General features: G+C 24.0%; 1 long non-coding RNA gene across 1 annotated transcript; it reads right to left on the reverse strand.

Annotated features, from left to right (window-relative positions):
* Nucleotides 1-2,250: 2,250 nt before the first annotated feature.
* LOC145848399 (uncharacterized) lies at nucleotides 2,251-3,586 on the reverse strand. The gene is made up of 2 exons (XR_014371935.1): nucleotides 3,419-3,586; nucleotides 2,251-2,785 (listed from the first exon to the last, which is right to left on the reverse strand). It is a non-coding gene; the product is annotated as an uncharacterized LOC145848399 (long non-coding RNA).
* Between the last annotated feature and the right edge of the window lie 1,776 nt (nucleotides 3,587-5,362).

The following is a 5,362-nucleotide window of genomic DNA, read 5'->3' on the forward strand; positions in this document are numbered from 1 at the left end:
TATTTAATAATATAATACTGCTTTGTCCTAAACTATTAGTTATGTACGAGACCTATGCATATTAACTTAAAAAACACTAGTTTTTATCAAGAGCGTAATACAAAACTATAATTATTTAATTTTTTCATATTTTTTTTTAATTTTGGCTGCTTGTAAAGGTTTCTCTAACTAATATTATCTGTCCTTTAAAAAGATGTCAATTACTAAAAAGAATTTAACTCTTTGGTTTTGTAATTTTTTTTAAGCTACTGAAAATTCGGGGGCTGAGCATTGGCCATCCTGACATTAAAGTATATATAACAGTCAAGTTTGTACTTCAAGGTTTTAATACAACTTTTATACGGTATACTCGCATAAAAATAATATTTAGAGTTTAATTTTACAAATTTGTATTTACTGTATTATTGACACCTAAAAATATTTTATGCTTTACTTGTAAATTGTTTCATTTTAAAATTTAATCTTAATTCCTTTAAGTATTTAGTTTAAAAAGAGTTTTGATTTTAAACTTTTAAAACTGTACTTTTAAGAGGTAATAGTTTAAACACAAGTATGCGGTGATCATAACAATTCTAATTAAAACTATATTTAAATATATAATTTTTTTTTTAAGCTAATTGTTAGTAGTTTTTAAATAAGAAAAACTAGTTTATCAAGACAAACGATGTTCATATATGTTTAACTTATTCAGCTGATGATTCAGTTGAAGTAAATAACGTTGTTTTAAGACATAAGGTATTTAAACCGTTTCAAATTATATTGACTGTTTATTAAAAGCAGTATTACCTTACACTAAACTTTTAAAACTTACAGGTTTTTAAAGCTGGATAGCTTTTGAAAGAAAATAAATGAAGTTCTCAAAAAATTGGAACAAAATGTCTGGATACCTAGTTGTAAAATAAAAGTATACGGTTGTAAAAACTTTACGAGACAGAATGAATTTATTTGAAAAATTTAAAACCATAACCAATTGTAAACGTTCAAACTTCAATTTAATTCTCGAGCATTGTAAAAACAAATAGTAGTAAGTGCTGTTTTAGCTAACCATAAAAACGGATATGTTTTACGTTTCCGCTGTATAACATCTATTAGTAACTTAACTATAACTATCCCTTTACTTTAATTTAAACTTTTATTAGTATAATTTATTAAAGCTCTAAAAAAGTAAAAATTAATTAAAATTTTTATTTAAGTCTAAACAGAGAAATTTTAAACTGTTAAATGCAATAAGTACATGATATTTTAACTAAATAAACAACTTTCATATGTTTTAAAGTGCCACTTAGCATTTAAACAAACTTATGTTTATTCAGACATGACTTTTTATATAAAAATGTAAAAAATAAAAAATTCTATGTGAATATGTTTAAATAAGTTTTTTCAAAAACATAATTTTAAGCTTAAAATATAGTTTTTCATACAGAAATTGTATTGTAAATACGTTAATTATTTAAGCTTTAAAACATGTTCAAGTTTAGTATGTATCTATAAGTAAGCTACTTTTTTTTTTTTTTTATTATAAATTGGTAACAAGTTAAGTTAGGTTTGAATTTAGCCCTAGCCGAACCTTAACTCTAAAAGTTGATGATTTAGAGTTGGTTGGGTTTAGGGGTAGCTTCAAGCCTATACAAAAGTGATACCTATTTATATTATTTAACACAGTTTTCTACAAAAATGACTGCTTTTTAACTTAGTTTAGTTTTGTTTTTGTATTTAGTAAAAGAAAATTCAATACATACGATAACAGTCTGTAACTTCTCCTGTACTCTTTCATGAAACTTTACTCTGATTTTCTGTTCTTTGAAATAAAATAAAAAAGTTGTAGAGACTTTAGCTTTAAGTACGATATTGTTGCTTTATTAGTACAAACTACAATACAAAATCTTTTAGAAATTTATTTTTTGATTAACTACATTTTTTCTTAATTTGATAACTAAACCCTTTCAGCTGAATTTTAGAATTAAATTACTTGAGTTTATTTATTGAACGATCAAAAGGCTTGGTCTAAGGACTGGTGTACGAACATTTTAAAACTGTTCTTTATTGCTCTATATTACGAATTAGGTTGTAATTAAAGGTATATGTTTAAAAAATAACTTGCTTAACTTTGTTTTTAGAGTATCGAGAAGTAAGAAAACAACTTTAAATAGGTCGGTACACAACCCACTGAAATCCGTAAATGAAATATAGATTTGCATTTGTACTATTTATCTAAATACTTTATTATAAAAACTCTACTAACTTTTTTGTGAAGTATTTTCTTAAATACTGTTTAATTTTAAAACATTACACAAGATAAAACTGACATAAAGTTATTATTAAGTTCGAAAAAAATACAGTTTTTAAGCAAAATATTTACCTCAACTACTTAAATTCTATGCAAAGTCAAAATAGATTAATTTTATTAATTATATCAACAGCAGAAATTAAACCGAAAAATGGAGTAGCTAAAACTTAAATATACTTGTTACCTTTTGTTAAGTAGATTATTTTAACTATTAATCAAAAATACAGATAATTTAAATTGAAAAAAAAAACGAAAAAAAATATGAAAAAGTTTTTGCTCTTACAATGCAGCCAAAAAATTCAACATGTGATACAGAAAATCCCCCGATTCAAAACTCGGTTCGTGAAGACCTGGGCTGTTTGGGAATGAACCACTCGAACATTTCCCTTTCAGCTTCGGCCAGCCACTCCAAAGTTCCCTCGTACCACTTTTTGTCTTGAGCGCGGGTATTTCCCTCTTTTAAGAACGAATTCGCCTCTTCAGCGCCGATCAGCACGTCTGTGTTTGGAATAATAAGATTCTAATAAACGAACAAAAATTTCAAGATGACAATATTTTTGATCAATTTTTTTTTTGATTTAAAAAACGTAATAAAAAGCTATTAATTGTTTAAAATTTCATCAAACGCACTTGCATTGTCTATGATGATTAAAAACAAAAATTTAAAAAATGTTCTAAAAGTAATACAATCTTGATAAACTAAAGTGTACATTAGTTTAACTTGAATATTTAATTTGAAATAACTTGGTAAAAACTACTAATTAAACATCATAAAATAAAGAGTGTGCTAATAAATGCATTCTTTTTGTTTAACAATAAAACAAACTTTTAAAGTAAAGCACAAAAACTTATAGGGATCTTGTGTAAAATATCTATATGTTGTACAATGATACTTTACCTAAAATATAATAATTTGTTGCAATGCTAAAGTTTATTGATTTTATTAATGTATAGTTGTTAAACCAACAAAAAAATGTTTCTCAAACTTTAAAAAGAAGCGTCGATTAAAAATTAATTAAATATATTTTAAATGAAAAACCATCAAAGTTTATTTTTAAGATTATACAAATCAATTTCATCCAAACATATGAAATTTTTGAATTTTATATAAATATATTAACTAAAACTAACCTTCATTTTCTTCATCACATTTGGAAATATAAAGAAGTGCAAAAACTAAAAACAAGCAAAAGTAAAACTTCATTTTTATAGAAATTTAAAATATATGTAAGCTGTTACAACAGTGTCTAGATAAGTACTGATACTTTAGTAGCTGTAATAATATTTTTTCAACTACTTATAAATACTTTCCTAAAAATTAAAACCTAAAAAAAATATATACGTGCTACTATCACAGATTATTTTTTTAAATAAACAAGAAATTTTTGCAATATTTTAACTGCTATGAAACAATATGCGTAGGCAACTGCTATACGTATAAATCACTACACATCTTTTTCTCATTTTCTGTTTCCGCCTTAGTCGAATGACTCATGCTTTACTTATGATTTACGTTGACAAAAATTAGAATATGAAATTAAATAAAGCATTTAAAAATAAATCGACTCAAGATTTTGGAGTAGAAAATTTTCAAATGGACATAAACGGTTGTTTTCGGAAACATGACTTGCATTGAACTATATTAAGAAATAATAAAAAATAAAACTAAACAATTAGAAGCACGACATTTTGAACTGCTTTTCATTGTAATAAATAAATTTCAAAAGCTTGCAAAGAAGTACAAATATTGTTATGTATTACTAAACAAATTAATTTTTATTACTTAAGTGAGTTAAAGTCGATTAAATAAAATTAATATTGCACAAGCGTGTTTTATAGGTTTACAATTTATTTGTTTATTGAGTATTTTTTTCTGAAGAAACATCTAAAAAAAAACTATTGTATACAAAATTATAAAGATGAAAGTTTTATTGCTCAAAACATGCAGTTAGTTACTTTATTTTTTCTAAAAATGCGAACTATTTAAACAGTTCAAAATTTTGTATAATTTGACAATAAAACCAGACATAAGTTTTAAACATGTCACATAAAGGATCAAGACATTTGAAACTATTTCAAACAAAAACTACTACAGTGTCATGATCAATTTTTTTGTTAACTTGAGCTTGTCTCATGGTTTACGTTAGTTCGGCTTTGGTCTGGTATTTTTTCGCCGATGTGTTCTTTGATTATATTTATATATTTCTAATATAGGACAAATTATATGTGTAATAAATATTTAAAAACAAAATTCTAGTTTAAGTTTAAAGTCAATAGTTTTTAACTTGTTTGCAATCAATTGTTCTAACTGATTTCAACATTTTAACCCTGGTAATTGTTATTTTAAAATATTCCGTATAACTCTTAGTTTATTATTAAGTATAAAGAACAAAACAAAAATCGATATCTAATTTTCTTGCGAAACTAAAATACTTAATTGTTATCAATGTTTTATTTGTTTGATATATATTCCACACAAAAGTTTTTAAAATTGCTGTCAAACGTAACAAGGTTGTTAATTAAAATAAAATCTTTAAATTCTGTTGTATGTCTTGTTATTTTATCAAATTAAAAACAATATATTACAAAGTTTTGTGAAATACTTAAATGAGTTGTTTTATTTATGATTTTAAACTTTCAAGTCATTTATAGTTTCTAATACAGTTTTCATATTCATTTAAGTAAAGATTTTTAATTTTTTTAACCTAATCACATGCTAAACTACAGCATCTTAGGTTTATTTATGTCAAAAAAAGGAAAATAAATAGTCCTATTAACTATATTAATCTTACTGAAAACTTAAGTCAAGTTTTTTTCAGTCAAGTAAGTATTGTCTTAAACTTGAACTTATGTTGAAAATTTATGTAAATAAATAGCTCTTCAAACCAACTTTATAAAAAAGTTGTATTAGTAGTTATATTATTTAATAATGACTTTTTGTAGTTTTTTAGACACGAATTTAATAAATATTTTAAAATTTGACAAGAATAAATGTGCTAAAAAAGAAGTCTGATTAAAAAAAAAAAAACTGCACCTGAAACATTTTTTCATTTTCTTACGAAAAGTTCAAACTAT

This window comes from Thalia democratica, chromosome 1 (assembly GCF_965202585.1).
Source record: "Thalia democratica chromosome 1, ktThaDemo2.hap1.1, whole genome shotgun sequence".
In the NCBI taxonomy this organism is placed as follows: domain Eukaryota; kingdom Metazoa; phylum Chordata; class Thaliacea; order Salpida; family Salpidae; genus Thalia; species Thalia democratica.